Source organism: Rhododendron vialii, chromosome 9a (assembly GCF_030253575.1).
Source record: "Rhododendron vialii isolate Sample 1 chromosome 9a, ASM3025357v1".
Lineage (NCBI taxonomy): Eukaryota > Viridiplantae > Streptophyta > Magnoliopsida > Ericales > Ericaceae > Rhododendron > Rhododendron vialii.
In genome coordinates, this window is record NC_080565.1 from 12,752,649 (window position 1) to 12,775,213 (window position 22,565).

Genomic DNA, 22,565 nt, shown 5'->3' on the forward strand with positions numbered 1-22,565 from the left:
CCCGAACAAGCCAAGCACCATCGGGCGCCAAGACAGGGTTTGGGAGGTGTGATTTGCCTAGAATTCTGCTCGGTATCGATACAGCTAACAGCGTATCGATACTTCATTGAAACAAAAAGCATTGGGAAATTCAGCTTTCAGCGTATCGATACGCTGTTAACCATATCGATACGGCTCTAGAGTATCGATACGGTCCTTCTACGGGGAAACTTGGAAATCAGAGCAAGGCTGCTCGGTATCGATACAGCTCTGGAGTATCGATACGGTTAACTCACCGACATGCTTTTGTCAGATTTTAACTTTCCATTTGTGGCATGTTTCCACTTTTTGGATATTTTTTGATATTTTTGAGGAGAGAGAATGTTATTTTTGTATAAATAGCCATCACTTTTTCTCCCTCAAGGATAGTCTAGTTCATTACAACTTTTAGCCTTTTTCTCCATTAATGCTTTTAAGCTCTTTTCAAGTGTAATTCCTCAAGAACACGATAAGGTATTTACGTTACGTTAATTTCTCAAGTATTAAAGTTGTTCATAGGTGTTGGATCTTTTACAATATCAAGTTTATTTTCATTTTCTTCGGTTAAACATGTTCTCAATAATTAGCAAGTTTTCTAGTCTCTTCATTATGTTTGAGTAGTCGATTAGGCTTGGCCACGGGGTGACTAACGCCTCGTGACTTATGTTTATCTTGCCTTTCTCAACTAAAAACTTGAAGTTTGGTTGGTAAATGTGTGTGGTTCGCCTTTTATGTAACAAAACCTGTCGATGTTAATCTCCGGTGATCATATGCTCGCTCATGTGGTTCCGTGAGCTATGTCTCGCCTCGTGTTTGCCAAAAGAATGAAAGAGCTCACTTGTTTACTAAACTACACTTCTAGTCTTTAATGGTTTCCTAGCTAAATCCTCCGGTTGATAGCCTATGCCGTGCGATTCAACCGTGTTTTCGTTGAGAATGGTTTGATGGCTAAAGTTACGGGCATTAGTTACCCCAACGCCTTGCCGCTTGTTAAATTAAGTTTAAACTCATTTTCTAGTCGTTTTCATAAGTGTTTATCACCATTCAAAGCAAAACCAAAAGTTGGCCGTCTAAACGCCGCAAACCTTACATCTACAAATCCTAGCAAGCCATAAAGAATTTTCTCTGTGGGAACGATACCAGACTTTCGGATATTATGCTGACAGCGACCTAGCCCTACGCTCGGGGTAAATCAACCTATTTCAACGATTAGGTTGGGACGAAGCAACAAGGCTGCTGAATGAGCATGAAGTGATTGCTGGCGTAGAGCTGCTGGGTGATTATGACAGTGAACATAAGGCATTAAGTCGTTTGAGACGGTGAATGGAGTCGTTGATTGAGGATTGAGCTGCGGGATATGGATATGTCGGGACAATGAAGCTTGCTGAGATGAATAGCTTGGAGCTGTTAGGCAAGTTTAGAGCTGTTGAGCGGGTGTAGAGCCGTTGAGCTGAGTATAGGGCTATGGAGCTTTTGAACATAGGGCTGTTGAGGTGTAGAGTTATTGAATGATGATGATAGTGAGCTTACAGCTGCTGGGTGATGGCGAGCTTAGAGCCGCCGAGTAACTTGATCATGGAGCAGGTGGTGCTGTTGGGTGACTTAATGGTGATGAATACAGAGCTTTGGTTTGGTAATTCTTAGTGGTCGAGCGACCAGCAATTCATGGAGAGCTTTAGAAAATTTCGGATGCGAGCTTAGTGCTGATGCTTGATGTTCTTTATGCTCGGACATGCCCCCAAGGCTATTCTGTTGGTCGAGGACCCAGAATTTTTTAATTATTTGAATTGGTGCTTTGAGGAAAATCCATTAGGGTTGTAGGAAATAGATTAAGAGGCCAGGAGATCGATCTCGTGGCCGACGAATAGGTGTTTTGGCCGAAAAATCAATGACTCGCCGTGAGAAAGCCAAAAGTCAGAAAATCAATTTAAGTTAAGTCCGATCGATCTCACGGGTCTTTTATCTTTCTTCTTCAACTTCTCTCTCTTGTCCGAGCGTTCCTCGTTTTCTCTGACCACCATTGTTCCTTTCTGTCGCCGTCGTCCTCCACCCCTATCATTCTCCACCACGATTCTTCCTCGGGTTGCCACCGTTCCGTTTCTGTTCACTCACGGCCATGGTTTCCTCTCCTCTTCCTCCTCCGATTGATGCCTCATCCGTGCCATCACCTGATGTTCCTATCGCATTGAGGGATGTGGGCAAAGCTCTAGTCGTCGAGGCCGCTGTTCTCAGCAGGGTTTCAAGTACCCGCGTTCTTCGCTCGAGTCGGCGTACACCTACTCTCAGGGGAAGTTCTTTGCAACCCATTCCTCCTAAAACAGATTTCAAGGCTCCTTTTGATACAGGCAACGAAGCTTTGCCGACGTTCAATGCCGATACGTACGTCCCTCCGGTTCACATAATCGGGCGGGGCGATTCGTTACGATATTGTCCTCCTCTCAGTGACGTTTCACCGGAGGTTTTGCACAGAGAGCTGGAGCAGCATTTTAGTTTCACCAATGTAAAGGTAATTTTTCTCCTGCCAATGATATTATTTGTATAAGAATTTATGAAATAATGATTGATATTTTGGAAATGAAATTTGGTTTTAGAATTTGCCCCCTGTATGGGCGATTTTGCTATTGTATTGATCCTCTTTGGTATTTTGCCAGGCAAACGAGAAACTGCGCATGTGGGGGAGTTGTCCCTAAGTTTATGAGTGGTACAAGAGACTTTCTCAAGATGCCAAGGGTGCAGTGCGATGGCTAGTTTTGAGTGCTTGATACTCGGCTTCCACCTTCCGAAGGCTAAGTTAGGTTTGACTGCAGCGCTTGTAGAGCGGTGGTAGGATACCACGAATACTTTTCATTTGCCAGGAGCTAAAGAGATGACAATTACTACAGGCGACTTTGCTTTGCTTACAGGCCTGAGAGTTGGTGGTGATCCTCTTCCTATTGATCCACGGATCCATGAACGGAAGGATGCTTTTGAGTACCTTTTGGGGAAAGTCCCTGACGTGTCGAAGAGTGGTCACGTCACCTATTCATGGATCCGGGCATGGTATGATTGGGAAGGTATTTTGACAGAGGTATCTATTTCTCAGCTGATACGAGCTTTCCTCTTTTATCTCCTTGGTCAAACCTTATTTTGCAACAAGGAGAACTCGGTGCACGTTCAGTTCTTGGCTGCTTTGGTAAACTTGGAGGCTATAGTGGAGTTCGATTAGGGGACTCCTACTTTGGCTACACTGTACGGGCACTTGAGTGCTTGCTCTCGAGGTATTAGCCTCTCCTTGGGTGGGCACCATTGCGTTCTTGAGGTACATGTTTCAGCTTTCTTTGTTATTACTGCTTTAATTTCTGCATTCCATGCTTATCTTTTAATTTTTCCTGCAATTATGGGCTTTTGAGCACCTATTGCAGTTTCCTCCCCCAACTAGGCATGGAGAGCCTAGGTTCGTTCCATGGGCGGCCTGCTGACTGAAAAGAGTTCGAAGGACACAATCACCTGCTATGGACCTGCTGGCTTGGAGGCGAGTTTTGGACCGTTTGATGGTTGATCAGGTATAACATGTTTTACCCCTTTTCTTTCATGCCATCTTCTTGCTTAGTTATGCTAATGTCATTTTTTTTTTGTCATAGGTGCGGTTTGATCCATGGGATACTTTACTTGACGATGCCCCTCTGAAGTTGACCTCAGCTTGGGCTTTGAACAGCCAACACTTCCTTCTGGAGGGGCCTTTCTCGAGAGCTTGGTATCTCGGGGAGAGGGTGGCTAGCTAGTACTTCCCGCGCTCAGAGGCATTGCAGCTTGTTCCTCTTCCTCCCCCTATTGGTATGAGGTCGACTCACCTTTTGACTGGAAAGGACTTGCTTGTTGCCTTTGAGAGACAGATAGCCACGGATTTTCTCGAGGCAAGAGATTATTCGGCTTTTTGACTAGCTTCGTTGGTTTTGTCCACTACTACCACCACTGTTGTTCCTCTTGTTTGGCCACAGGCCACTGGCTTCATTTTTTTCCACAATACCAATGGAGAAGAGGAGCGTTTGACTCTAACCCCGTGTGCTACCCAGCTTTACATGCTCCCTACTGGAGTTCAACAGGTAACATTGTGGGTTTTACTTCAGTTTTTCTTGGTATTCTTTCTGTGCTTTGCTATAAATGTTGAAACTTCCTTTGTAGGTGCCTACTGATATAGTTCAGGAATGGCTGTGTGCATTTCAGAGTGTGGAGGCTCTGGTTTGGAGGCAACGCAGCCAGATTGTTATGGTATGTATCCTTTGATTTTCTATCTTCCATTCTATATACTTGTGTGAATCTGAACATTCACATTTTGTGCCTCGTAGCTTGAAGCAGAGTGGGCACCGACGGTGTCTGTTACTCAGAGTGCTGGCATCAGTGAAGGTGAGAGTACGAGAGCTGGTGATGGAGGTGCTAAAGCTGATGATAAAGGTGAAGGACAGAGGATCCGTATCCCAGTTCCTGAGTGTTTTCGTCCTCCTTCTTCTCGACCCACATCCAAGAGCGATCGTGGGCAGTAGCTTGCCCTTTCCTTCTATGCCTGTATTGTTAGTTCTAAAACAGACAATGATATGTATTTTATGAAACAACCTTAGCATGTTTGGCGAGTTTTTGTCTTATGGAAGCATGTTTTATCCCTCAGATATTTCAGAATTGTATGCAATGGGTTAAAACTTGTTTTGAACTGGTATTTGCTATTTTCATAACTTTGAAAATGGTTTTGCAGCCAAACTGTTCTTTAGTAGGTAAATCGAAACATCGACCGAGGAATGGATTACTTGGCCGAGAATTCCATTCTTCGGCCGCTACTTTTGTTCCTTAAAGAAGCTGGACTTTTTCATTTTGGCCAAGTGGCGTACCTTCCTTCTTATGCTTGAATCTAATTTATGCCTTTTATTTGTTTTTGCTGTATTCCGTAGTCTTTTTGCCATGCTTTAGGATTTCTGAGATATCTTGTCCCTTATGTTGATGACTTTTGAGTCAGGGAGGACGAGCAATAATTCTCGTGACTTTTTACTTTTGTCAATTCTTTGAAAGATGACTGACTCATCTTTTGTGAGGTCAATATGCAGGGTTAGCTGTGCCTATCATTGAGTACAAACCTCTTGATATTTTTCCTTCTCTCCACACGCTTGAGCCGCATCTCAATGTGAGATTGCCTACGTATCCCAGTCAGGGAATCAGGCCTTTTACGTAGTTCCAAAATCACAACCTTTGGGGTTGGTTTTTCTACTCTTGGTTTTTCTCTTCACATGCTCTTGATTTTGCCTAGGTTACCTAATGGAGGTTAAGTCCCTAGCGAGCTTTTCTTCAAATGCCTTAACTTTTGCCTAGGTTGCGTTTTAGCAGTTTCTTGCCCTAGCAGGCTTTGCTCTTACTTTTGCTTGGGTTCTTGGATTACCCAACGAGCATTTCTCACAAGAGGGTTTCTGTGTTTTGGAGAGGAATTTGGTGGAGATGTTTTTCTGAGTCTCCTTTATGTTTGTACTTTCATGATGGGCAAGCTAACAGTAAGTGTTCTTGCAGAGATAGCGTCTTCTTTCTAAGTTTTGAAAAAAAATCTAGTTCTAAGCAATTAAGGCTCGTCCCTTCTTTCCTTCTTGTTAACAATCATAAAGAATTTGATTCTTAAAAACTCCCTTCTTTGGCAAAGAGACTGTAGTGTATTGGCAATTGCAAATTCAAGATCCAAATCGTTTATTAAGTATAAAATGGAAAGATAAAATGGGAATTCATTTAACCATAGAAAATTCCAAAACAGGGGCCCAAAACATATCCTAGCTTGATTTAGGAAACAAAAGTAATGTTTAATGATTTTGTCATGTCATGATCTTGCAATTACTGCAGTATCTCAGGGTTTGCTCCTTTTTCCTTGCCTGTCACAGTTTTATACTCTTCTTCACCCTCTTCTTTGCCAAATAGAATCTTTAGCTCAAATCTAGCTAGCATCTCGATTTAGTCTTCGGGGATGGGAGATGAGCTTGTTGATTCTTCTTCCATGTCACTATCAGTCCATTTTTAATCCAGGATGCCTCTGCTTGGTGGTTTCATCTTCCCATGTTACTGCAAAGCCACAAAATGGGAAGTCCTCACTTTTTCTCATAAACCAACCATTAAGCATCTTTGGGATCACAAACGCCTTTTCCTTGACTATGTTTCCCTTTGCTACAGCCCTTTCCATGCTTTCTTTTCTCTTCTCCTCTATCTCAGCCTCCGTTAGGGTGTAGCCAAGACCAAAGGAGTATTGATTGTGCAGGGGATCAATCATTTATGGGATGCCTTGTGATCTTTTGCCTAAACCCAATCCAGGGAAGTAGTTTTGCTTCTTCATCATTCGTATGGCGGGGGTGCTTACATAGAAACTTCTTTAAGCCATCAAAGCTTGCATGGCAGTTGCTTCTTCAAGATTGAACCCAGTAAGAAAAGTTTCCTTTGCCTCGGCTCCCACTTCTTGCACAGGTGTATCGGAATGAGCTTGGATTGATGAGTCCCCTATGATGGTCATGATCCTTCCATCTGCTGCAAACTTAACCTTTTGATGTAAAGTGGAAGGCATTGCCCCAGCGTCATGTAGGCAAGGCCTTCCCAGTAAAAGATTGAAGGTGGCTAGTATGTCCATGACATGGAACTCCACATCTCTCTTGATCCTTTCCACTTCCAACGGTAGGGTAACACATCCAACCACTCTTCTCTTTGAATTGTCATATCTCCTTACACCTTGGCTTGAAAGACGTATGTTGGCAGTGTCTATTCCCAGCTCGTCGAGAGTTCTTTGAGGCCACGCATTCAAAGCGGAGCCATTATCCACCAAAACCAATGGGATCCACTTAGTGAGACACTTGAGGGAGATGTATAGGGGTTTGTTGTGTGCAAGACCTTCAGGAGGCAAATCCTTGTAAGTGAAAGCTATTGTTGGTTTCAGGGCTTTGGATGCCTATATGAATCCTACCAAATCCTTAGGGGTGATATCGATGGGAACTTTGGCTTTTCCCAAGGTCTTAACGAAAGAATTACGGTGCTCATAAGAAGACATGAGCAGTCCCCAAATAGAGATATCAGCTTGGATTTTCTTCAGTTGTTTTAAGACTCTATCTTCTTCAGATTCCACCATTTGACTTTCCTCTTCTTCTTCTATTACTCGGGTTGTGGCCGAGCTTTCTCCACTAAGCTTAGGCGGTTTGTACACCCTTCCACTTCGGGTGAGATGGCCTATTTCTTCTTCTTGGGTGCCCTAGGGGTCAGCTGGCTCAATTCTTTTAGTTTCCCAATTGCTTGGCAGGGCTTGGCGCATTTCCAACCACCAATCCCCATCATCAATTGCATAGATGCAGGGAAAGTTGGACTCCTCTTCAAGGCACCCATTATCCTCAAGAAAGATTAAAGATGGTTTGGCTTGGGTACTTGGGATAATGTATTGGGTAGGATTGTATGTGGAGTTGTAAGATAGGCTTACAAGATTGATGTTTCGATGTGGTGGTTCAGCATTGTGAGTAAGGAGCGGGTTAAATTGTACATTGGGTTTGGGTGGCTTTATAGCTTGGTTATCAATGAGATCCTGGATATCATGATGGAGACGCATGCAACGGTCTGTCTCATGCCCAGGGTGTTGATAGTAAGCGCATTGTTTGTTGGCATCATAGTTTGGGCCGTGTGGTGGCTGAGGTGGTGGGTTGTTCAAGGGCTTTAGATGCCCTTGACGGCTTAGAATAGTTAAGGCTTGGGATGAGGTCATATAGAGAGGGTCAAAGTTGCGGCGAGGACGATTTGAGTTTCGGGATGAACTAGCTTGGAAAGGGTCTTGAGGTAACGCTAGGTCAAGAGTATTTACCGAGGCATGAGATGCACGGGTTAGGAAGGTTTTCTTGGGTGAAAGAGGAGCTTATTCTTTCCCAATGAACCCCAGCTTGATTCCATCTTCAATCTGTAGCCTAGTAGCTTACAGGCGTTTGAAGTCGGTGATAGCTTGAGTGTAGATATGCCTGAGATACTTGGGTTGCAGATTTTTGACAATTATCCTCAATTGATCTTCCTCAGAAGGACGGTTCTTCATCTTAGTGGCTTTCTCTCTCCATCTAGCCATAAAGGTAGCAAAGTCTTCGTTCAACTCTTGTTTGATCATTTCCAAATCTTGGGTGGTTAGCTCAATTTGGACATTGTATGCGTATTGCTTGACAAAAGCATTGGCAATTTGTGGCCAAGTTTGATAGTGCACGAATTCCAAAGTGAGAAACCAATCAAGAGCGCTTCTGGTGAGAGTTCTTTGAAACAGTTGAGCGATGAGCTCATCAGTCAAGCCCATCGGCTTCAGAGTGTTGATAACATGGCGGACATGGCTGGTAGGGTTACCAGTTCCATTGAACTTTTCGATGTTTGGCATCTTGAATCTTTGAGGCAATTAAGAATCTGGGAAGAGGCAAAGTCCTTCAAAATCCAGAATTTGGTCCCCCTGTGAACGAGCCAAAGCATGCTTGATCTCCTTGACTTGTTTGGCCAATTCTGGATTTTTCGTTGTTACCACTTTAAGAGGATTCTCATCTTCTTTTGTGTCTTCTTCGTCCTCATCATCTCTTGCTGCTTTCTCAGCTAGCAAAGCAGCGATTTGAGCTTGAAGTTCAGCAATAGTGGCATCATTGTTTGTCATTCTTGGAGTGGGAGGATAGCTCAGTGAAGCTTAGGGATTGGTAGATGATCGGGTTTGCTGAAAGAATGACCGTGAAGACCCAGGAAGTGATTGGGACTGTTGTGGTGGAGGTGTTTTGATAGGCGAGGATGACAGACGGGATGGTTGTAAAGATTTCTGCTTGGCGTAGCTTCGGGTGTTGTAAGAGTATAAAACTGGTTATGGTTGCTTCTTTAATCTACCTATCGTGCTTGCTTTAAAAGTGAAATACCTATAAGTCAGTACTTGGTTGTATAGGGTTAGGATTTGGGTTGAAAATCCCAACCCTTCTGCACAGAAAGAGATGTTACAACAACAAATGATACAAGGTGTAAGGAAGAGCTTTAAAGCAAAATGCAGGAAAATTCCTTAACCTACGAGTTCCTGTCTTATTTTGATAAGTTCTATGGCTCTCTAACACATGTAAGGTTTGGGTAGTCTCAAAGGTGCTCCGTTGTCAAAGGGCACCAATCCTTTCGCCAGCCCATCATAGGCGGCAATCGGGCGATTTCCTTTTTGATATACCACTAGGTATAAGTGACTGTGGAGTTTGTTGGAACTCCTAACATAGCCCATGACATACTGGGATATTAGATGAACTCAACGAGATTGCCCGCTCAATGCAAATGACAAAAGAATTAGATAAAGCAAGTATTAATTGTATGTCGAATTTTCTGGTTATGGCTCTCAGTTCCCCAGCAGAGTCGACAAAAACTGTAGACACCTCCCAAGCGAGGCATCGCCATACAAATTGATCATTGCTGTTTGTTTGGTTATTTGCTTCATAAACCAAGATCATGGATATTCCCATGACTAGGAACATTGCCACACGATAACGGTTATCATCAAAATAGAGTCGCCACCTAGTTTATATAAACTAGGAAAAACATATAGAGATTCTAGGTACGGGAGCCAAAAGTACAATAAAGGGAAGGTGTTAGGCACCCTTCTTTGCCCAGTCGTGAGACTGGCCCATAATTGTTCGACATAAGATTAATACATGCTTTGTTTAATTCTAAACAATTAATCTGTTTATTTAGCCTTTAAATAGTTAATGGTATGCCAGTACGATAATTGAAACATATATCAGAAGTAAGCAGAACAAAATAGATTGTGCCAGGAAGATGGATCCCACGGCTGGTGAATAGATTTCACGGCCGAAGGATCCTCCTGAGTCAATGCACCAGCCGAGGGAAAGAAGTCCTAGCCGATGTTCTTCCTCACACTAGACTAAATGATTAACAGAAAATCAAAACGCAATGATTAAAGTACAAAGGCATGAAATAAATCAAACCACAGGCCCTTGGGCCTCACCACATTAATCCCTCAGTTGTTTGATTGCTTCGGATTGAGGGTAATTGACTGATTTTGCTTCTCAAAAATCCTAGGGTTAGGGTTTGTACTTCGGGATTTGATCGTCGGATTGTGGTTGCCTTTAGAAGGTTAGGGCTTTTGTAGAGGGGATATGAAAGAGTATACTTGCAGAGTTTCATGGCTAGAGAGAGTGTATGAACATGTGTGTTTAATTTTGGAGCCAAAAGCTCCTTTATATAGGCATGGGGGTGACTCACTCCAACCAATCGTAATGCACGACTCAAATGGGAAGTATATATGCGAAAGATCTCTTTTCATAATCTCCTTGCGTAGCCCGAACGCATCGAAATTTGGCTGCTAGGGTTTTTGAACAGATCAAACGATTGACAGAACATTCCAGAATCTGGAAAATAGACGATCTGGTGGCCGAGCAAAAGATTTGGCGGCCGCAGGATAGATTGGGCGGCCGAAGAATCGATCTGGCTGCCGAGGAATCAATCTCTCGGGGAGATTTTCAAGCAACATGTTTCACGAGTGAAAGAATGAAGTTGAGGCCGTGAGATCAATGTTACGGCCGAAAGATGGATTTTCCTAGGATATTGTACTTCTGTCTGAAAGGCTATTTGGCTTTGGATTGGGTCCTCTGAGTGGCTAAAAGTACTCACCAAAAGTCCATGGGTTCACGAGAAGTCAATCAGCAATCACTGTATCCATTCATCATCGGGATCGGCCCTAAGGTGGGACTTGAAATAATCGTTAGGCCAAATTGGGGTGTCTACATAGATAAGGAAATTAAGTTTACTTAGTATATCTAAACAAATTTTATATATATATATATATATATATATGTCACACGGTTCGGATCGGTTTGGAACTAGAACAATTAATGTAAATCCATAAACCAAACCATTTAACGCGGTTTCTATTTTTTTTAAAATCGAGACCTAACCACATCATTAAAAAATCAAACCAAACTATTCAGTTTGGATTGGATTGGTTTGGACTGGATTCACGATTTTATGGTTATTTTGCTCACCCCTACTTTTGACGCATCCCAAGCCCATCCTCAAGTCCTCGACACATCACACAATAACCCTTCTCGCACATGACATCCATGTAATCGTGTGTGTGTGTGTGTGTGTGTGTGTGAGAGAGAGAGAGAGAGAGAGAGAGAGAGAGAGAGAGAGAGAGAGCTTTTCAAACCAAATGCAACTTAAAGATAAAAGCATTTTCTTATTGCACATGTTCACTACCACAAATTACATTTCTTAGTCATTCCCTCAAGTTTCTTCTGTCAAAAACATATATATAACAAAACTAAACAAAAGGGGAACATAAGAGAGAAGCCGTTACAAAGGACATGAATTGCATAGGGAAGAGGACGACGATAAGTACCTAGTACCAACTTGGTCAAGTTTTAAACAATCTCTGTAATCTAAATTAGGTAATAAAAATAATAATAACGAAAAGGCCTTCCACTTATATCCCAGGACAAAAGGCCAGGGGGTAAAAATCTCGGGGCTTCTTCGTGTCTAAAGATTTGCATGCCCTCCTTAAGCCTCCATGCGTAGACATCAGTTGTTTCCCCACAAGTGTTCAGAGGTTTCCTCGCTCATTCTCAACAATCATGTTGTTGAAAGGTTAGGCAAGTACCCTAATCATGCTTGATGTTTCGGTGGATCCTTCTCACGAACAAATTGGAACCCAAATAACCAACAGCTCCTGAAACATAAAGAAAGGTTTACTAGAAGTTATAAACATATGAAGAAAGAAAAATACAGTATGAAAACAACTAAAGCACAGGCCCCTGCAAACTCAAGTAAGTCTCAGGGCCCAGATACTACTGGACTCAAAACAATCAATTCATTCAAAGTAAAATATTTACAAGATCCACACATAGATTTGTACATGACATAAAAGACAGCCCAAGTACAGATGTGAGCCAATCAAAATTCTAAGTCTTCATACTTGTCCACTAATTCTCTTAAATATCAAGCAAAGAATTGATACACATTTTCTTTTGCGGAAAGATTTCAAATTGACAGCAAATCAAACGTCGCAACCCATGATAGGGTTATCAGTGTTCCATAGAAACTTGTAACGAAATGGAAAAGTTTCGGGACTGTAGAAAATAATTCCATACAAGAATTAGAAGTAGCAACAATAACAAGGTGGCAAACTTTGGTATGGAAGCTGTTGAGCTCACCACAGAGAATTCCTAACTCAAGGCAAAACATGAGAGTGTATCCAAAATAGAAGCTGGTCTGGAAGAAACCTGACATCTTAATCTTCATAGCGTAGTAATATATTGAATATAAGTACACATATATAGCCGTCGAGGTAGCTGAGAAAATAAAGGCTACTACCAGTGATAACTCTCAGCATTAAGCAAAAAATACACCCCAACAATTGTAACGCAAACCGTAACAATTAAGAGAATCACAAAACCCAACAGCATAAATCCATAGACATAGTACACCTGTCACGTATAAACATAAAGAAATGTCATTATGTGCAAAAGTAATCTTCAAAAGTACAAATGGATACAAATCAAATATATACTTTACCGCAAAACAACATCGTGAAGCCAACTACATGAAACTATAGATCATTCTAACATAACAGAGCTAAATTAGGGCAAACATAACTAAAGAAATGGTAGAAGCTGACAAATTGTTGAGCCACTACATGCCTTAGGTTGACCTTAAAAGATTTAGTTCATACAATGACGTTGTTTTGATTTTCTATGACCGAGTATCATAAATACCCTTGTTTTAAAGTCTTCAAGGAAGATAATATCTTATGAACCCTAAACAACTAGACTAAACTCACAATTCTAACAAATTATAACACTCAGAAATTTGAATCATGTAAATCATAAAACGACTTTCCTGGGTAGTGGCATTTTAATTATTTGTTTATGCAAGGAGAAGGCTCAGTTTGGTTTGGTTTATACAAAGTGAAGGACAACCAAGCATTTGTATGAAAGCCATTCAAACATGAGAATCAAGTTGTCACATTTACCTTGTAATTCCCGAAGGATGTGAAAACAAAATACATTTCAATGAATATGCTGCCAAACGGTAGTAGCCCTCCCATCAAAGAAACTAAAGATGGTGTAAGGTACCATTTTTTCTCTGGGATTGGACGAGGAATGGTCTTCATACGACATGGATTGTTTGGGGCACCACTAATATTTCTTCCGACAACAATACCAAGAAGTGCAAGGGGAAAAAAAAATAAAAGCCTAAAAAAGGAAAACAACGACCATCGTGCCAAAAGGAATGGCAGCTAGCGATCCATAGAATATAGCAATTGTATTCAAAATGAAACCAATCCCAAAGCACATAAATGGGAAATGGGATGCATTGAGGACCAATGATTTTATCCAGTTTTTACCTGACAAAAAGTGGAGATATATTATATAGCAAAATCCTAACATTTAAGCCAAATAAAACAGTGAGCATGGATCGGATGGTTCGGTTTTATAGTAAACCAAGAACCAAACCACTTACCGACGGATTATGAATTTAGGGAACCAAACCAACAAAAAACATAGGACCAAACCAATCCAAACCATTGGATTACGGTTCGGCTTCGGTTTCGAACCACGGTTTACTTAAAACTGAAATATTATCTTCGTAAACTATTTAAATTACTACAAATTGCGGAGATAACTAAGAATTGGTTTTCACTTATAGAAATATAGGGTAGGAATTAATTGAACCGTGGAACCACTATTCACTGAATGAAGCATTATATATTTATATACCATGTACTTTGGTGTATCAAAATTATAGGAATAAATTTTTTTTTAATTTTTTATAACGTCACTGGATTTCAAAAAGCAAAATTAGGAAAAGTCCTTAATCAAAATAGAATTAAGAGCAGGCGGAATACAACCCATAAAATAGAAAATTTAATTATAGGAATAAGATGTGATATGTAGAAGTTTATGCTAAATAATTTTGATAGTAAATGAATACTGAATAGGATGGTGAATTGAATAGATTATTAATTTAGAAAATTAGTTGACTGTATATAACTCTCAAGTATACTTGGTGTATCTAAATTAAATGAGATGTATAAATATACGGTTCGGATTGGTTTGGAACCGAAACCATTAACGTAAATCCACAGGCCAAACCATTTAACACGGTTTCTAATTTTTTTAAACCTGAACCAAACCACCCTACTAAAAAACCAACCCAAATCATTCGGTTTGGACTGGATTCGCAGTTTGATGGATTTTTTGCTCACCCCTAATATTGAGCATACCTCCATTGCACGAATACATTCCACCACTCACATATACAAAATGATGTCAAAGCATAACATAGTACAAAGGTTGTCACTATGGCTCCTCTCCTAAAGCGGATAAGCAGAAATATAAGCACCAATATGAGTGCGATTGAAAAAGAAAGCACTCCGAAGAAGCCTCATCATTAGACTGTGAAAAAAGGTTTCAAATTTGAATCACTTGTCACAGTCAGCCTACAGTCATAACCCATTCCGAATCGACGGAAGAAAGTAGTTCAATTGAGAGAAAGATTTCTCATACAAATTGATCTTTTGTGGGTTTATGGCTTGAAGTCAATAATTGGACCTCCATATCGAGCACAACTAATGGTTGGGAATGAAAAATGATTTACTAAGTCAAGAATATAAGGACTCCATAAACTAAATATAACACTTTCGTACTCACAGATGAAAGCCATTTACAGTTAGAAAGAAGGTTTCTACAACTGTGTCCAACTAAAAGATTTGAAAGAATTTTCCTATTTCTATCTCATTAAGCCAACAATATGAGAGGGGTTGCTACTATTTGTTGTAATTAAATGAGAAAAACCCAGCAAACTTTAGTCTCTGGATTGCCACCTTCCCTATACACATGAAATAGTATTTAAGGAACCCTAAACCCTCTCCTAAACATATGTGAACACATTCCGCTACCACAGTTACGCTAGATGCAAGCATATTAATGGACACACATTTTCACAGATAGAGGCAAATGAGGGAATGCTATCACAGTTTTAGCTGCAAATTAGACCTTATAGATGGTGGTGACGAAAGAGAATTAGCCAAACATATTGCAGACATTAAAACATATATACTTTAATTGAGAAAAGACCATATAGCAATTTAAAACAAAACTATAAGCATGGATTGTGGTGATAGACAATGCAAACCATAAGAACTAATAAAGGTAGGATACCAAAAAAAGGCACCCAGATGTCTCAGAACACTGAAGAAGACAAAGGCAATTCACTTGAATAGACAAGGCCTCATGTTTTTCAATCCTCTAAAACTCAATAACCTTTTTCTCAACTCAAACCAAACCCAATTTAAGTTTGAAGTTCACATACAGTAAAGGAAATATAGAACCCAATAACCTTTGCCCAACTTAAAATAAACCCAAATTAAGTTTGAAGTTTCCATACAGTAAAGAAAACATATCAATTTTCAATCACTGTCTCTGTTTCCTGTATTGTCTGTCCACCATGCTGATGAACGAAATTAATGACACAAACAGAATTAACAAAGGTGGGGTACAAAATTAATGGTTCATACATTTCAATGAACATTTAGACTACTTAAAAAAAGACATGTCAAAAACTTATCTCGCGACTTTAAAAAAGCAAATGATGATGAATCTGGTAACTTAAGTCCTAAGCTAAAAAAAATCCTTGTTCAAAGGAACAAAAGGATAGTCATTTGTAAACCAACTATGAACATAGTCAAAATTTATGTGTAGAATAGAAGGATTTCTTATCACATTAGCCTAATTTTCATTGAAGTGTCTAAGCTGCAACTAGGGCTGTCCACGGGTCGGATTTGGTCGGACTTGGGTCGGGTTGGACCCGACCCGACTTTTTTCGGATTACCAAAATGTCCACCTGAGCCCGACCGAAACTCTCGTCGGGCTTCGACCGAAATGCACTCGGATTAAATTTGTCGGGTTCGGTCGGATTTGGAACTGGCTGCAAACAAACAGATCGAAGAAGAGAGAGAGAGAGAGAAAATGCTTTCAACCCAGAAATTGTTCACTGATTACATACAACCCAGAAATTGTTCACTGATTACATAATACAGCTTGTCAATGGTTTCTTTTGATTCCTTGAAAACAAGATCACGAACCAAAGATTTTCCATGGCTTCCTTGACAGAAAATGCTTTCAACTCTGAAACCTTAGCATTCCTACAGAGGGAGGGAGAGTGAGAGAGATGAACGGGAGAGAGAGGGAGAGAAAGATGAATGGGAGAGAGGGGGAGAGAGAGATGGACGGGAGAGTTCAAGATCAATCGAGAGAAAGAGAGAGGAGAGATGTACCACGGTGGCCAGTGGGTCGATCGGCAGAAGGAGGAGTGGCGGTGGACTGGTGGTGGTGGCCGGTGGGAATTTGGGGGCTGTGGGAGAGAGAGAAAACGAGGAGCAGAAGGGAGGAGGAGGAGACAGGAGGAGTAACAGAGGAATTTGGGAGCTGTAATAGATCTGGGGCTTTTTTTTCCTTTTATACACGATTTCTCGGTCGGGTCGGGTCACCCGAGGAATTATATGGTGCACCCGACACCCGACCGACATATCACGAAATCTGACTATACAGGCCCGAACCCGACCCGAAAGAGTAATCAGATCCTTCCGTTGCATGTATTTTTGGGTCGGGTCGGGTGGGTCGGTTTGGTGGACAGCCCTAGCTGCAACTTAGCTTTTTCCACCTTTCTAATTTAACTCAAAATTTTCATTGAGTGGCCATTTCATCATGTTTTTGTGTGCCGTGTTTTCTTCTTCCCCCACGTAAGTGGTTTTTAGTATCTCGTAATAATGCTTTAGTCTGTTTAGGTATTATGTAGTTGACAAAGATTGAAGAACAATACATATACCACCACAGCTCAACACATGAATTAAAGTATAAGACTATTGTAGTTGGCACATTTTATTGAACACTTAGCAGGCAATTGAAGTACATCTTCACAAACGGAGAAAAACTTATTTTAAGGAGTAAGGACATAGTTTTTGCGTACCTCGAGTTTGTAGGATGTTGGTGGAAATAGGCTTAAAGTGAGGGGCCGATTCTGAGAAAACATGAATGAAAGCACAAGGCTATTATAGCTAGCACATTTTATCGAACACTTAGCAGGCAATTGAAGTGATGGCAGAAAAAATCACATTTTATTGAACACTTAGCACGCAATTAAAGTAACGGCGGAAAACATATCGGAAGGACACACATCCATGTACTGTAAATTAGGCTAATGTGAAGAAATTTTCCACTATAAGCTATCACTTGCCATGATTTATATCATGGGAACCAATACAATGATTGTACTATAAATTCGTTTAAACAGAGCCAATTCAACAATGCAATCGACCAAACGGCCCAATTGTTCAATACACAATCTAGCCAATTGATTTCATTCAAAAATCTGCACTACAATTTTATCATAAATTCCTTTCGATCAAAGCCAATTCACCAATACTACGATCTTATCGTGGACTCCTTTCAATCAAAGCCAACTGACCCAATAATTACCACAAAATGCCTAAAGTTCTGGATTTCTGGATACTACGATTATTTTTGTTCGCAGAACTCGTTAGACCAAGACTCGTTAGTTATTAGCAAAGAAGCACGTGTTGTGTAGTAATAGCTGAACTCTTTATAGGGCATGTGCAGTATGTTAATTCTTGTGTAACTTAACTTTGTTCTTCCCAATATCGAGATTTGACTTATATCCCAACTAATTCATAATCCTTTTGCTTTCAATAAAAAAGTTCAATCAACATTACGCCAATGGAAAGGCAGACCTCCCTAGGCACAATTCCACATGCCCATTACACTTTAACAAACCTCAGTACAGATACTCTAAGTAGGGATACTTGAACTTGAGTGAGAGAAAAAGCATAGTGGTCATTCAATCACAAATCCTCAAACACCGAACTCCGAACTTAGAATGTCTAATATCTATTCAGCAACAAATCAGTTCACATAAGCACCAATTTCATAACTTATAAGCAATGTTTCTGTCACACCCTCGATTTTTAAACATAAAAATAATAACTTTTCCATATATAAAAAAAACATCGCCTTATCCGTGCTATCATACTCATGTACATCACGCCAACATCACCTCATAGACAAACCTCCTTACAGACAGATATCCACATGTTTACATTTCATAAATTACATGATAGTCAGGAGAGGGAAAAAAATATTAAGTAGCGCTACATTTGTCTAAAACAAAAGATATGACATTTTAAGTTACAATTTCATTTCAAAACATAATTAGACAAGATTGTAAACATACTCTTTTAACATAAAGCTTCAATGACATCCGACAATGCACCCCGACACTCTACACTATACAACTTGATTGATACCTGAAAATGGAAGGGTTGGGCTACACTAGCCCAGTAGAAAAATCTCTACCAACTCTATATGTGAATGGGATGACATGTGCCAAACAAAAAAAAAAAAAATCTTTTATAAGAACAATCATGCTTGACTAAAATAGGTAATACTTATAACTCTTTCTTCACTTTTACATACACACACACCAACATTTTACCCACAAGCACACACCTTTATTCCACAAACTCGGTTTACCATTACCATTACCATTACCAATATCAATTATTGTTATTACCATCCCATGCCCGTGACTTAAAATTAATCCGAATTCTTTAATAAAGCAAGTTCTCTTTCTTTTATCGTACCACTAGTCAACTCAACAAATTATACACACTACACATGTAGGGGAGGAATATCAAGAAAAATAGTGACCCGACACCACAACAACAAAGAAACTCATACTTCTATCCAATCAATCTTTTAATTTTCAACCCTATGGTTATCGTGTCCTCAATCGTATCCCTTTGTATCACCCTTTCATTTCAATACCCTTAAGTCATGGTGCACCCATCTTCACTTGCATATACGCACACCCTTCAGTTTCATCATGAATAACCGCTTATAATAATTGGGACGCCAAAAAAAGAGGAGGCAATATATCTCAAATGCAAGGAACATTAGTAACTAAGCAGATTTCATACTCATAAGATTACCCGACACATTCACAATTCCACGATATCCTTCTTTGATCCTTATTCGTATTTGTCTTATGTCCTCAAGTTCTCATTCCTCTACATAGTGTCATAAATTTCATTCTCAATTATGTCACGTTCATTCCGGGCATTTAGGACCCCGTGCATCCCCTTCCGGTCATCACACCGATTGGTGGACCTATTCATTTTGGGCATTTGGGACCCTGTGCGTCCCCTTCTGGTCATCACACCGATTGGTGGACCCGTTCATTCTGGACATTTGGGACCCCATGCGTCCCCTTTCGGTCATCGCAACGATTGGTGGACCCATTCATTCTAGGCATTTGGGACCCCATGCGTCCCCAGTTATTATTAAATGTCAACGCATCATATTTTGGTCCTTGTCCCTCTCTTCTTCTCATTCTACAATAAACTTGTCATTTAAATTACTCATCGCATCTCCACATATCAAGTAGTCAACTTTTCAACAAACATACGCACTACGCAAGTTCCCGTTTCATGATAATAATTTCGTAATCCAAATCTATTCAAGTACTAAAATTAACCATAATCCATACCTCACAACACCTTTGTCCTAGATGCTCCTACAAACTCAATCTCATGGAATTAAATCAAACAATCTAAGTCTAAGAGAAATATCCATATCACAATTCATTTTTCTTAATCGCTGTTGAGCTTTTTTCTAATCTTTTTATTTTATCATCACGTATCAAGAAGTGTCCAAGAGTCTAATTCTATATGTTAAAGTATAAAAGGTACCATCTATCCAAATTGTAGCCTTAGGTTCGTATCAAATTCCTAGTCCAGGTAAAATAAATAAATAAAAATAGTTAGACATCATGTCTCAATTTCACAAACCAACCATCGTTTCCACTACATAAGCTCCCCTCTCATCAATTAAAACCCATCATCTAATTACCCTAACATGTCGTCACATATCAAATATATGTTAAAGAGTTCAACCGTAATATTCTAAGGTCCGGATCTCACTTAATATTAACTTAATGGTTTTTCTTTCAAACAAAGCTAATTATAACCTCGTACGCATTTCCAAGATCATTAAAATAGTACTTGATGCATCCGTAACTAACAATGAGTAGTAACTAACAATGAGTAGTGGTACCGATATCCCCTTTCACCTAGAGCAGTGGTACCCGGACCATTTTGAGTAGGGAAAATTTTAGATTTATAGATTTCAACACACAAAAAAAAAAAAAAAACCCGATCAACATCAAAAATCACACCCAATCAACACATAAACATATAAAGAGAGAGGAAAGATCTCTACCTCAAGAGTTTTGAACAAAACCCTAAGATCCAAGCCAAGCCCTAAGTTGTTTTGGTTGAAAGCCACCGAGAAAACTCCCTCTGAGCTTGATTACACGACTTCCCAAGTTCTTCATTGCTAGAATATGATGTTATTGGGTTGGGTCTCTCTTGAATATGATGTTATTGGGTTGGGTCTCTCTTGAATTTCATCAAGTCCTAGAACTTCCATCCTATCACACAATGGCCCCCATATAACATTATTCACATTTTCAGTATACGCATTAAGATAGCACAGTCACACAATAAAATAATAAAGGTTTTTAAAAAAAAAAATTAATCATTGGTTTCTACAGTTTCAGTTTCAAGGGATCCACTAACTTGGAATTTTTAAATCAATGACTTTAAATAAGCTAAGAGGTAGCAAAACTCTATATTTGCCTGGACATCCGTTACATTGAATTTTCAACAAACACCTAATAGGAGTTACCCGTGCAGCACATCCGAGCTGTCCAAACATGCAACCAACGGATCGAATTGTAAGGTACTGAACGGATTTAGAGAAAAGGAAAAGAGTGTTTCAATCTGAGCCGTCGGTTGCATTGTTTGGACCGCTCAAATGTGCTGCACGGATACCACATGGTACCCGATTTGCAACAAAAAAATTTATCCCAATCATAGTAACTCTAGAAACCAAAGAACATGAATGATGAAACACCAATCGTTTCTAAACTTTCTTCAGCAATTACATATAGAAACCATTCAAAATTTATCACCGACCATTCAAGTTCTCAAGTACCTCTTGAAATTGAAACATGAACGAAATTATAGATACCCATTCAAACATCTAATTTGCAAGAGAGAGAGAGAGATGCGTAAGAAAACCTACAACAATGAGAAATTTCATTTAAAGAATCAAACCAAAATTACTTTATCAGTTACCATAATCTCTAATGAAACCAACACAACTCAAAATAGAACAACGCAATCACCATAAGAAAATGTTGAACTTATCAAATCAAAACTTACAGTGGGGTAACTTAGAAGTGAATCAAACCTCCTTTGATTACTACAAAAACACCCAAAAAATTACAGTGAGTAGGAATCAAACAGGAAATTATTAAGAAGTAGAGATATCGGGTAAAAAAAACAAAAAAGAAAAAACCTAATTGAGGAATCAAACTTGAAATCATTAACAGGAAATTATTAAGAAGAAGAGATATTGGGAAAGAAAACTAAAAAGAAAAAACTTAATTGAGGAATCAAACATGAAATCATTAAAAGGTAGAGAAATCGAATGGCCGTAGCCATTGAGGTGGCAACGTCGAGGGAGGAAGGACTTGTGGCTGTTGTTGGCGATGATGGTGTTTTGCAGTGGTGTACGATGGTGCTGGTGATCAGAGGTTATCTAGAATAGGAGTAGTTTCCATGGTTGAACCTAGAGAGAGAGAGAGAGAGAGGTGGGATGAGTTGTGGGATGTGGGAGAGAGAGAGAGCAACGCTCGATTAACGCGTGAGTGTGAGGGAGACAGCCCTATTACCATAGAAAAAATATGTACCGATCTAAGGGTCCAAAATATACAGATTCAAAAACAGCTCTCCTATATTATATAGATGCTTTGACACTAGCAAATTATCTTTTTAGGCCGAAAACCCTTGCATTATTTATGTTTTTAACAATATGGTCTAATAGGACTCTTATGCATCTTCTTCTTTTAACAAGCGGTTTGACACAAACTCTAAATATTAAGACAATTTGGTAGAAGATATCCGAGATTTAGAAACTAGTAGGGGACACATTATATATATAATGGACGTAATAGTTGCTTTTGATAAGCATGCACCGGATATACGAAGGACAAAGATTTTATTGTAAAAACTCAATATGAAATTACCGAAATTTTTTAAAAATGAGTACGATAAATACATGTCCCCGAATTGAAAAAAGTGAAAGTTATTGTGTAGTATTATGATAGATCAAACGGACAATGATTTTGCTACAAAATTTTACTAGTAAAAAGGGAAGAGAGAGAGAGAGAGAGAGAGAGAGAGAGAGAGAGAGAGAGAGAAACTAGGAAGTATCTAATTCAAACTAGAAGGATCGGACCCATATCTCAGTGTTGCGTTGAAGGACCCTTGTAAGTTGTAACCTAGGTTTCAATGGAGTGCCTGAAGCAAATCATTGCATAGAGATAACACCACCGCTATCGGGTTAGTTGAAAAGGAATAAAAACAGACATTTCAGAAG

General features: G+C 39.8%; 1 long non-coding RNA gene and 1 pseudogene across 2 annotated transcripts; both read right to left on the reverse strand.

Moving 5' to 3' along the window:
* Positions 1-11,204: 11,204 nt before the first annotated feature.
* On the reverse strand, positions 11,205-16,573 carry LOC131299623 (transmembrane 9 superfamily member 1-like; annotated as a pseudogene).
* Positions 16,574-16,758: 185 nt separating this feature from the next.
* LOC131300555 (uncharacterized) lies at positions 16,759-21,794 on the reverse strand. Of its 2 annotated transcripts, XR_009190986.1 has the most exons (4): positions 21,568-21,794; positions 21,347-21,482; positions 20,340-20,550; positions 16,759-18,367 (listed from the first exon to the last, which is right to left on the reverse strand). It is a non-coding gene; the product is annotated as an uncharacterized LOC131300555 (long non-coding RNA). The 2 variants fall into 2 exon arrangements; XR_009190985.1 differs by having other exon boundaries at positions 20,340-21,482.
* Positions 21,795-22,565: the final 771 nt, after the last annotated feature.